At 56.1% G+C, this 12,451-nt stretch overlaps 2 long non-coding RNA genes across 3 annotated transcripts; both read left to right on the forward strand.

Annotated features, from left to right (window-relative positions):
• The first annotated feature begins 450 nt into the window (after positions 1 to 450).
• LOC134163887 (uncharacterized) lies at positions 451 to 5,122 on the forward strand. 2 transcript variants are annotated; one of them, XR_009964888.1, is made up of 3 exons: positions 451 to 814; positions 3,967 to 4,093; positions 5,058 to 5,122. It is a non-coding gene; the product is annotated as an uncharacterized LOC134163887 (long non-coding RNA). The 2 variants fall into 2 exon arrangements; XR_009964897.1 differs by having other exon boundaries at positions 561 to 814; positions 4,010 to 4,093.
• Positions 5,123 to 6,235: 1,113 nt separating this feature from the next.
• On the forward strand, positions 6,236 to 7,419 carry LOC134163892 (uncharacterized). The gene is made up of 3 exons (XR_009964898.1): positions 6,236 to 6,280; positions 6,438 to 6,535; positions 7,393 to 7,419. It is a non-coding gene; the product is annotated as an uncharacterized LOC134163892 (long non-coding RNA).
• The last annotated feature ends 5,032 nt before the right edge of the window (positions 7,420 to 12,451 follow it).

Consider the following 12,451-nt stretch of genomic DNA (forward strand, 5'->3'; position numbering starts at 1 on the left):
TGTCCCCATGGTGTCCCCATGGTGTCCCAATGGTGTCCCCATGGTGTCCCCACGGTGTCCCAATGGTGTCCCCATGGTGTCCCCATGGTGTCCTCACAGTGTCCCAATGGTGTCCCAATGGTGTCCCCATGGTGTCCCAATGGTGTCTCAATGGTGTCCCAATGGTGTCCCAATGGTGTCCCCATGGTGTCCCCATGGTGTCCCAATGGTGTCCCCATGGTGTCCCCATGGTGTCCCCATGGTGTCCCAATGGTGTCCCAATGGTGTCCCAATGGTGTCCCAATGGTGTCCCCACGGTGTCCCCATGGTGTCCCCATGGTGTCCCCATGGTGTCCCAATGGTGTCCCCATGGTGTCCCAATGGTGTCCCCATGGTGTCCCCATGGTGTCCCAATGGTGTCCCCATGGTGTCCCAATGGTGTCCCAATGGTGTCCCAATGGTGTCCCCATGGTGTCCCAATGGTGTCCCAATGGTGTCCCCACCGTGTCCCCACGGTGTCCTAATGGTGTCCCCACGGTGTCTCCATGGTGTCCCCATGGTGTCCCCACGGTGTCCCCATGGTGTCCCTATGGTGTCCCCCTGGTGTCCCCATGGTGTCACTATGGTGTCCCAATGGTGTCCCCATGGTGTCCCAATGGTGTCCCTATGGTGTCCCCATGGTGTCCTCACGGTGTCCCAATGGTGTCCCCATGGTTTCCCCACAGTGTCCCCACAGGTTTGGAAGCTGAAGCAGATCAAGCCCACACTCAATGAGAAGCGCATCCTCCAGGCCGTCACCTTCCCCTTCCTTGTGCGCCTCGAGTCATCCTTCAAGGTGGGCACCAGTGTCCATTGGGTGGCCTTTGGGTGTCCATTGGGTGTCATTGGGTATCCATTGGGTGGCCCTTGGGTATCCATTGGGTGGCCCTTGGGTATCCGTTGGGTATCCATTAGGTATCCATTGAGTGGCCCTTGGGTGTCCATTGGGTATCCATTGGGTGCCCATTGGGTGTCCACTGGGTATCCATTGGATGTTCATTGGGTATCCATTGGATGTTCATTGGATGGCCCTTGGGTGTCTGTTCGGTATCCATGGGGTATCCATTGGGTATCCATTGGGTGGCCCTTGGGTATCCATTGGGTGGCCCTTGGGTATCTGTTCGGTATCCATTGGGTGGCCCTTGGGTATCCGTTGGGTATCCATTGGGTGGCCCTTGGGTATCCATTGGGTATCCATTGGGTGGCCCTTGGGTATCCATTGGGTGGCCCTTGGGTATCTGTTCGGTATCTATTGGGTGGCCCTTGGGTGTCCATTGGATATCCATTGAGTGCCCACTGGGTATCCTTTTGGGTGTCCATTGAGTGTCCGTTTGGTGTCCGCTAGGTGTCCATTGGATGTCCCTTGGGTATCCAATGGGTATCCTTTGGGTATCCATTGGGTGTCCTTTGGGGTCCCTCTGAGTATCCATTGGATGTCCCTTGGATATCCATTGGGTATCTGTTCTGTATCCATTGGGTATCCATTGCGTATCCATTCGGGTGTCCATTATGTATTCATTCCGGTGTCCATTGGGTGCCAATTGTGTGTCCATTGGGTGTCCATTGGGTGCCCATTGTGTGTCCATTGGGTATCCATGGGGTACCCATTGGGTGTCCATGGGGTACCCATTGGGTGTCCATTGGGTATCCATGGGGTACCCATTGGGTATCCATTGGGTATCCGTTGGGTGGCCCTTGGGTATCTGTTCGGTATCCATGGGGTATCCATTGGGTGGCCCTTGGGTGTCCATTGGATATCCATTGGGTGTCCATTGGGTATCCTTTTGGGTGTCCATTGAATGTCCATTGGGTGTCCACTGGGTGTCCATTGGATGTCCTTTGGTGTCCCTCTGAGTATCCATTGGGTGTCCCTTGGGTATCCATTGCGTATCCATTTGGGTGTCCCTTGGGTATCCATTGGGTGTCCCATGGGTATCCATTGCGTATCCATTTGGGTGTCCCTTGGGTATCCATTAGGTGTCCATTGAGTGTCTCTTGCATGTCCATTTGGTGTCCAATGGGTAACCTTTTGGGTGTCCCTTGGGTGTCCATTTGTTGTCCCTTGTGTGGCCATTTGGTGTCCCTTGGGTATCCATTGAGTATCCATTGGGTGTCCATTGGGTGTCTCTTGCCTGTTCATTGGGTGTCCATTGGGTATCCTGGGGTGTCCTTTGTTTGTCCATTGGGTGTCCGTTGGGTGTCCATTGGGTATCCTGGGGTGTCCCTTGGATTTCCATTGGGTGTCCCCTGGGTGTCCCTTGGGTATCCATTGTGTGTCCATTGGGTGGCCCTCTGGTGTCCCTTGGATATCCATTGGGTGTCCATTGGGTATCCCTTGAGTGCCCCTTGGGTGTCCCTTGGGTGTCAATTGGGTGTCCCTTGGGTATCCATTGGGTGTCCATTGGGTGTCCATTGGGTGTCCATTTGTTGTCCCTTGGCTGTCCATTGGATGTCCATCGGGTATCCATTGAGTGTCCATTGGGTGTCTCTTGAGTGTCTCTTGGGTATCCAATGGGTGTCCCTTGGGTGTCCATTTGTTGTCCCTTGGATGTCCATTGGGTATCCATTGAGTGTCCATTGGGTGTCTCTTGAGTGTCTCTTGGGTATCCATTGGGTGTCCCTTGGGTGTCTGTCGGGTGTCCATTCGGTATCCATTTGGTTTCCCTTGCCTGTCCATTGTTTGTCCATTGGGTATCCCTTGGGTGTCCATTGGGTGTCTATTGGGTCTCCCTTGGGTGTCCATTGGTTACCCATTGGGTGTCTCTTGTGTGTCCTTTGGGTATCCATTGGGTATCCCTTGGGTGTCCATTGGATATCCATTGAGTGTCCATTGGGTATCCTTTTGGGTGTCCATTGAATGTCCGTTGGGTGTCCACTGGGTGTCCATTGGATGTCCTTTGGGGTCCCTCTGAGTATCCATTGGCTGTCCCTCGCGTATCCATTGGGTGTCCCTTGGGTATCCATTGGGTGTCCCTTGGGTATCCCTTGGGTGTCTCTTGTGTGTCCATTGGGTGTCCCTTGGGTATCCATTGGGTGTCCATTGGGTATCCATTGGGTGTCCCTTGGGTATCCATTGGGTGTCTCTTGCGTGTCCATTGGGTGTCCCTTGGGTATCCATTGGGTGTCCCTTGGGTGTCCCTTGGGTATCCATTGGGTGTCCCTTGGGTATCCATTGGGTGTCCATTGGGTGTCCCTTGGGTATCCATTGGGTGTCTATTGGGTCTCTGTTGGGTGTCCATTGGGTATCTATTGGGTGTCCCTTGGGTATCCATTGGGTGTCTCTTGCGTGTCCATTGGGTATCTATTGGGTGTCCATTGGGTGTCCCTTGGGTATCCATTGGGTGTCTCTTGCCTGTCCATTGGGTGTCTCTTGCGTGTCCATTGGGTGTCCCTTGGGTATCCATTGGGTGTCCCTTGGGTATCCATTGGGTGTCTCTTGCCTGTCCATTGGGTGTCTCTTGGGTATCCATTGGGTGTCCCTTGGGTGTCCATTGGGTGTCCCTTGGGTATCCATTGGGTGTCTCTTGCGTGTCCATTGGGTGTCCACTGGGTATCCATTGGGTGTCTCTTGCGTGTCCATTGGGTGTCCCTTGGGTATCCATTGGGTGTCCCTTGGGTATCCATTGGGTGTCTCTTGCGTGTCCATTGGGTGTCCCTTGGGTATCCATTGGGTGTCCCTTGGGTATCCATTGGGTGTCCCTTGGGTATCCATTGGGTATCCATTGGGTGTCCCTTGGGTGTCCATTGGGTGTCCCTTGGGTATCCATTGGGTGTCCCTTGGGTATCCATTGGGTATCCATTGGGTGTCCCTTGGGTGTCCCTTGGGTATCTATTCAGTATCCTTTGCGTATCCTTTGGGGTGTCCCTGGGTGCCCCCCCCCCCGGCCATCCCCTGTCCCCTGGGTGGTCCCCAGCGTGTGTCCCCCCCCCCCCGGGGCTGTCCCCAAGGTGTCCCCTGCCCCCCCTGGACGTGCCTCGTGCCCCCCATCAGGACAACTCCAACCTCTACATGGTCATGGAATGCATCTGGGGGGCGGGAGATGTTCTCCCACCTGCGCCCCATTGGCCACTTCAGGTCAGTGGGGCAGGGGGGGTTATGTGGGGGGGTCCATAGGGGTGCCCATAGGGGTGCCTTGGGGTCCTATAGGGGGGTTTGAGGAGTCCCATAGGGGGGCTTGAGGGGTCTCATAGAGGGGGTTTGGGGGGTCCCATAGCATGTGAGGGGTCCCATAGGGGGATTTGGGGGTTCCCATAGGGGGATTTGAGGGTTCCCATAGGGGGTTTTGGGGGTTCCCATAGGGAGTTTGGGGGGGACCCATAGTATTTGAGGAGTCCCATAGGGGGGTTTGGGGGGGTCCCATAGGGAGTTTGGGGGGGACCCATAGTATTTGAGGAGTCCCATAGGGGGGGTTGGGGGGGTCCCATAGGGGGGTTTGGGGGTTCCCATAGGGGGGCTTTGGGGGGGACCCATAGTATTTGAGGGGTCCCATAGGGGGGTTTGGGGGGTCCCATAGGGGGGTTTGGGGGGTCCCATAGGGGGGTTTGGGGGGGACCCATAGTATTTGAGGAGTCCCATAGGGGGGTTTGGGGGTCCCATAGGGGGGTTTGGGGGGTCCCATAGAGGGGTTTGGGGTGTACCCATACGGGGGTTTGGGGGGGACCCATAGTATTTGAGGGGTCCCATAGGGGGGTTTGGGGGGTCCCATAGGGGGGTTTGGGGGGTACCCATAGGGGGGTTTGGGGGGGACCCATAGTATTTGAGGAGTCCCATAGGGGGGTTTGGGGGTCCCATAGGGGGGGCTGGGGGTTCTCATAAGGGGGTTTGAGGGATCCCTTATGGGGGTTTGGGGGGTCCCTTATGGGGGTTTGGGGGTCCCATAGGGGGATTTGAGGGGTCCCTTAAGGGGGTTTTGCGGATCTCACAGGAGGTTTTGGGGGGTGCTGAGGGTTCTCCTGGGTGCCCCTGAGGGTTGGGGGGGTTGGGTCCCCATTGGGTCCCCCTGGGGGCTGGGTGGGCTCTGACCCCCCCCCACCCCAAGCGAGCCCCACACCCGCTTCTACGCAGCCCAAATCTTGGTGACCTCGGAGTCCCTGCACGCGATGGGACCCCAAACCTGAGCAGTGCTCCTCGACCAGCAGGGCTGCATCAGGTACCCCAGAGGGACCCCATAGACATCCCTATAGGGACCCATGGACACCCCTATAGACAGCCCTATAGACACCCCTATAGACACAGCTCATTGACCAGCAGGGCTGCATCAGGTACCCCAGAGGGACCCCATAGACATCCCTATAGGGACCCATGGACACCCCTATAGACATCCCTATAGAGACCCCTATAGACATCCCTATAGACACCCCTATAGACACCCCTATAGACACCCCTATAGACACCCCTATAGACACCCCTATAGACATCCCTATAGACATCCCATGGACACCCTTTAGACATCCCTATAGACACCCCTATAGACATCCCTATAGACACCCCTATAGACACCCCTATAGACAGCCCTATAGACATCCCTATAGGGACCCATGGACACCCCTATAGACAGCCCTATAGACACCCCTATCCCTATCAGGGACACCCCATAGACATCCCTATAGACACCCCTATAGACACCCCCTATAGACACCCCTATAGACACCCCTATAGACAGCCCTATAGACACAGCTCATTGAGCAGCAGGGCTGCATCAGGTACCCCAGAGGGACCCTATAGACATCCCTATAGGGACCCCATAGACACCCCTATAGACATCCCTATAGGGACCTATAGACACCCCTATAGACATCCCTATAGACACCCCTATAGACATCCCTATAGACATCCCTATAGACACCCCTATAGACATCCCTATAGACATCCCTATAGACACCCCTATAGACACCCCTATAGACACCCCTATAGAAACCCCTATAGACACCCCTATAGACATCCCTATAGACACCCCTATAGACACCCCTATAGACACCCCTATAGACACCCCTATGGACACCCCTATAGACACCCCTGTAGACACCCCTATAGACACTGCTCATCGACTAGCAGGGCCGCATCGAGGTACCCCTCTATCGACACCCCTATGGACACCTACAGAGCCCCCTATAGATGCCCCTATAGACACCTATGCACCAAACAGCTCCTCGACAAGCAGGGCTACATGGAGGTACCCCATAGACCCCTATGGACCCCTATAGATGTCCCTATAGGTGGCCCCTATAAACACACCTCATTGACCAGCAGGGCTACATTGAGGTACCCCCTATAGATACCTATAGACACCCCTATAAATACAGGGCTATATTGCGCTACCCTATAGAGACCCCTGTGGACACCTATAGGCACCCCTATGGATGCCTGTAGGGAACCCTATAAACCCTTATAGGCCCAAACACAGCAGGGCTACATCGAGGTACCCTATAGACACCTATAGGTACCTGTGGACACCCCTATAGACACCTATTGACACCTATAGAGCCAGAGCTCATTGACCAGCAGGGCTACATTAAGGTACCCTGTAGAGAATGCCTATAGATCCCTATAGACCCCTATAGGGACCCCTATAGACTCCTACAGAGACCCCTATAGACCCCTATAGACCCCTATAGAGACCCCTATAGAGATCCCTATAGACTCCTACAGAGACCCCTATAGACCCCTATAGACCCCTATAGAGATCCCTATAGAGATCCCTATAGACTCCTACAGAGACCCCTATAGACCCCTATATACCCCTATAGAGACCCCTATAGAGATCCCTATAGACTCCTACAGAGACCCCTATAGACCCCTACAGAGATCCCTAGAGACCTCTGTAGCGACCCCTATAGAGATCATTAGAGACCCCTATAGAGATCCCTATAGAGACCCCTATAGAGTGCCTATAGACCCCTATAGACCCCTATAGAGACCCCTAGAGACCCCTAGAGACCCCTATAGAGACCCCTATAAAGAACCCTATAGACCCCTAGAGAGACCCCTAGAAAGACCCCTAGAGACCCCTATAGAGACCCCTATGGACCCCTATAGATATCCCTATAGGTGGCCCCTATAAACACACCTCATTGACCAGCAGGGCTACATTGAGGTACCCCCTATAGATACCTATAGACACCCCTATAAATACATCTGTAGACCCAAACACAGCAGGGCTACATTGAGATACCCCATAGACCCCTATGGACCCCTATAGATACCCCTATAGATGCCTATAGAGCCCAATGCACCCAAACACAGCTCATTGTCCAGCAGGGCTATATTGCGCTACCCTATAGAGACACCTGTGGACACCTATAGACACCCCTATGGATGCCTATAGGGAACCCTATAAACCCTTATAGAGCCAAACACAGCAGGGCTACATCGAGGTACCCTATAGACACCTATAGGTACCTGTGGCCACCCCTATAGACACCTATTGACACCTATAGAGCCAGAGCACATTGACCAGCAGGACTACATTAAGGTACCCTGTAGAGAACACCTACAGACCCCTATAGACCCCTATATACCCCTATAGAGACCCCTATAGAGACCCCTATAGAGATCCCTAGAGACCCCTATAGAGACCCCTATAGAGACCCCTATAGACCTCTGTAGCGACCCCTATAGAGATCATTAGAGACCCCTATAGAGATCCCTATAGAGACCCCTATAGAGCACCTATAGACCCCTATAGAGACCCCTAGAGACCCCAGGAGACCCCTATAGAGACCCCTATAGAGACCCCTATATATCCCTATAGACCCCTATAGACCTCCTATAGATCCCTATAGACCCCTATAGACCCCTATACATCCCTATAGACCCCTATACATCCCTATAGACCCCTATAGACCCCTATAGACCCCTATAGACCCCTATAGAAACCCCTATAGAGACCCCTATAGAGACCCCTGTAGACCCCTATAGAGACCCCTATAGACCCCTATAGAGACCCCTATAGACCCCTAGAGAGACCCCTATAGAGACCCCTAGAAACCCCTAGAGAGACCCCTATAGACCCCTATAGAGACCCCTATAGACCCCTAGAGAGACCCCTATAGACCCCTAGAGAGACCCCTATAGACATGGGGGGGGTCCTTGGGGGGGGGGTGTGTCCAGGAGGGCAGCAGATTTGGGGGTTCCCAGAGTGGTTGGGGGGGGGGGGGGGATCTTGGGGTCCTTAAGGGGTGACAGGGGGTGGTTACGGGGGTCCTTGGTGGGGGGGGTCCCTAGAGGGCCCTTGGGGGGCCCATATGAAACCTATAGGGGTCTCTTTAGGGGGTGTCCATAGGGGGGCTATAGGGGGTTCCATAGGGGGTTCCATAGGGTGCCCATAGGGAGCCCTTAGTGGGTCTTAAGGGGGGTCCTTGGTGGGGGGGGTCCATAGAGGGCCCTTGGGGGGCCCATATGAAACCTATAGGGGTCTCTTAGGGGGAGTCCATAGGGGGGCTATAGGGGGTTCCATAGGGTCCCATAGGGAGTCCTTAGGGGGGAAAGGGGGGGTGTCCATATGAAGCCCATAGGGGTCTCTTAGGGGGAGTCCATAGGGGGGCTATAGGGGGTTCCATAGGGAGTTCCATAGGGTGCCCATATGGGGCCCATAGGGAGTCCTTAGGGGGGTTCTTAGGGGGTCCTAAGGGGGGGTCCATATGAAGCCCATAGGGGTCTCTTAGGGGGAGTCCATAGGGGGCCTATAGGGGGTTCCATAGGGGGTTCCATAGGGTGCCCATATGGGGCCCATAGGGAGTCCTTAGGGGGTCTTAAGGGGGGGTCCATCGGGGGGGGGGGGTGTCCGTAGGGGGCCTTTAGGGGGGTCCATATGAAGCCCATAGGGGTTTCTTAGGGGGAGTCCATAGGGGGGCTATGGGGGGTTCCATAGGGGACCCATAGGGGGGCCATGGGGGTCCATAGGGAGCCCATAGGGGGTCCATAGGGTGCAAGGGGGGTTCCATAGAAGCCCATAGAGTTCCATAGGGTTCCATAGGTCTCCGTAGAGCTCCATAGGAAGCCCATAGGGGCTCCATAGGGTTCCATAGGGTTCCATAGGAAGCCCATAGGGGCTCCATAGGGGCTCCATAGGGCTCCATAGGGTTCCATAGGGTTCCATAGGAAGCCCATAGGGGCTCCATAGGGCTCCATAGAGGCTCCATAGTAAGCCCATAGGGGCTCCATAGGGCTCCATAGGGTTCCATAGGGAGCCCATAGGGCTCCATAGGAAGCACATAGGGTTCCATAGGGCTCCATAGGGTTCCATAGGGTTCCATAGGGATCCATAGGGAGCCCATAGGGCTCCATAGGAAGCACATAGGGTTCCATAGGGCTCCATAGGGTTCCATAGGGTTCCATCGGGGGTCCATAGGAATCCCATAGGGTTCCATAGGGCTCCATAGGGTTCCGTAGGAAGCCCATAGGGGTTCCATAGGGTTCCATAGGGCTCCATAGGGTTCCGTAGGAAGCCCCTAGGGGTTCCATAGGATTCCATAGGGGCTCCATAAGAAGCCCATAGGGTTCCATAGGGTTCCATAGGACTCCATAGGGCTCCATAGTGTTCCATACGAATCCCGTACGGTTCCATATGGCTCCATAGGGGCTCCATAGGGGGTCCATAGGGCTCCATAGGAAGCCCATAGGGGCTCCATAGGGTTCCATAGGAAGCCCATAGGGGCTCCATAGGGCTCCATAGGGTTCCATAGGGCTCCATAGGAAGCCCATAGGGTTCCATAGGGCTCCATAGGGTTCCATAGGAAGCCCATAGGGGCTCCATAGGGTTCCATAGGATTCTATAGGAAGCCCATAGGGGCTCCATAGGGTTCCATAGGGGGTCCATAGGAATCCCATATGGTTCCATAGGGCTCCATAGGGTTCCATAGGGTTCCGTAGGAAGCCCATAGGGGTTCCATAGAGTTCCATGGGGGCTCCATAGGAAGCCCATAGGGACTCCATAGGGTTTTATAGGGCTCCATAATGTTCCATAGGAAGTCCATAGGGTTCCTTAGGAAGCCCATAGGGCTCCATAGTGCTCCATAGGAAGCCCATAGGGGCTCCATAGGGGCTCCCTAGGGCTCCATAGGGCTCCATAGGGCTCCATAGGGCTCCATAGGGGCTCCATAGGACTCCATAGGACTCCATAGGGGCTCCATAGGGCTCCATAGGGGTCCATAGGAAGCCCATAGGGGCTCCATAGGAAGCCCATAGGGGCTCCATAGGGGCTCCCTAGGGCTCCATAGGGATCCATAGGAAGCCCATAGGGGCTCCATAGGAAGCCCATAGGAACTCCATAGGACTCCATAGGACTCCATAGGGGCTCCACAGGGCTCCATAGGGCTCCATAGGGGCTCCATAGGACTCCATAGGACTCCATAGGGGCTCCATAGGACTCCATAGGACTCCATAGGGGCTCCATAGGACTGCATTGGAAGCCCATAGGGGCTCCATAGGACTCCATAGAACTCCATAGGGCTCCATAGGAAGCCCATAGGGACTCCATAGGACTCCATAGGGGCTCCATAGGGGCTCCATAGGGCTCCATAGGAAGCACATAGGGGCTCCATAGGGCTCCATAGAGGCTCCATAGGGCTCCATAGGGCTCCATAGAGGCTCCATAGGGCTCCATAGGAAGCCCATAGGACTCCATAGGAAGCCCATAGGGGCTCCATAGGGCTCCATAGCAAGCCCATAGGGGCTCCACAGGGCTCCATAGGGCTCCATAGGAAGCCCATAGGGGCTCCATAGGGGCTCCATAGGGCTCCATAGGGCTCCATAGGACTCCATAGGAAGCCCATAGGGGCTCCATAGGGCTCCATAGGGCTCCATAGGGGCTCCATAGGGATCCATAGGAAGCCCATAGGGGCTCCATAGGGCTCCATAGGGCTCCATAGGGGCTCCATAGGGCTCCATAGGGCTCCATAGGGCTCCATAGGGGCTCCATAGGGCTCCATAGGGCTCCATAGGGGCTCCATAGGGGCTCCATAGGACTCCATAGGACTCCATAGGGCTCCATAGGGCTCCATAGGGGCTCCATAGGGCTCCATAGGGCTCCATAGGAAGCCCATAGGGGCTCCATAGGGCTCCATAGGGCTCCATAGGGGCTCCATAGGGCTCCATAGGGCTCCATAGGGCTCCATAGGGCTCCATAGGGGCTCCATAGGGCTCCATAGGGCTCCATAGGGCTCCATAGGGCTCCATAGGGCTCCATAGCTCTCCCAGTCTCTCCCAGTCTCTCCCCCCCGTGCTGCCCACCGCAGGTTCGGTCCCCGGTGCTGGGACTGTGGTGCGGAGCCACTCCCGGTGGAGCTGAGCTGGGGGTATGGGGCTCTATGGGGCTCTGTGGGGCTCTATGGGGCTCTATGGTGGCTCTATGGGGGTGAATGGGGGCTCTGTGGGGCTCTATGGGGCTGTATGGGGCTCTATGGGGCTCTGTGGGGCTCTATGGGGCTCTGTGGGGCTCTATGGGGCTCTATGGGGCTCTATGGGGCTCTGTGGGGCTCTATTGGGGCTCTATGGGGCTCTATGGGGCTCTATGGGGCTCTGTGGGGCTCCATCTATGGGGCTGTATGGGCTCTATGGGGCTCTGTGGGGCTCTATGGGGCTCTATGGGGCTCTATGGGGCTCTATGGGGCTCTATGGGGCTCTATGGGGCTGTATGGGGCTCTATGGGGCTCTGTGGGGCTCTATGGGGCTCTATGGGGCTCTGTGGGGCTCTATGGGGCTCTATGGGGCTCTGTGGGGCTCTATGGGGCTCTGTGGGGCTCTATGGGGCGATGGGGGGCTCTATGGGTCTCTGTGGGGCTCTATGGGGCGATGGGGGCTCTATGGGGCTCTGTGGGGCTCTATGGGGCGATGGGGGCTCTATGGGGTGATGGGGGCTATGGGGGGCATGGGGCTCTATGGGGCTCTGTGGGGCTCTATGGGGCTCTATGGGTCTCTATGGGGCGATGGGGGCTCTATGGGGCTCTGTGGGGCTCTATGGGGCTCTGTGGGGCTCTATGGTGGGAGATGGGGGCTCTATGGGGAATATGGAGGGTATGGGGCTCTGTGGGGGGTATGGGGGGAGATGGGGGTATGGAGGGTATGGGGGGTATGGGGCTCTATGGGGCTGTGGGGCTCTATGGGGCTGTGGGGCTCTATGGGGCTGTGGGGCTCTATGGGGGATATGGAGGGTATGGGGCTCTGTGGGGGGTAGGGGGGGAGATGGGGGTATGGAGGATATCGGGGGTATGGGGGTATGGGGCTCTGTGGGGCTATGGAGTGTATGGGGGATATGGGGCTCTATGAGGCTCTGTGGGGCGATGGGGGGTAAGGGGGGTATGGGGCTCTATGGGGGGTATGGGGCTCTATGGGGCTCTATGGAGTGATGGGGGGTATGGGGGTATGGGGCTCTATGGGGCTTTATGGGGAGATGGGGAGTAGGGGGGGTATGGGGGGTATGGGAGGTATGGGGGT

This window comes from Pezoporus occidentalis, unplaced genomic scaffold (assembly GCF_034315485.1).
Source record: "Pezoporus occidentalis ecotype Australia unplaced genomic scaffold, CSIRO_AGI_Poc_V1 ctg1044, whole genome shotgun sequence".
Classification (NCBI taxonomy): Eukaryota; Metazoa; Chordata; class Aves; order Psittaciformes; family Psittacidae; genus Pezoporus; species Pezoporus occidentalis.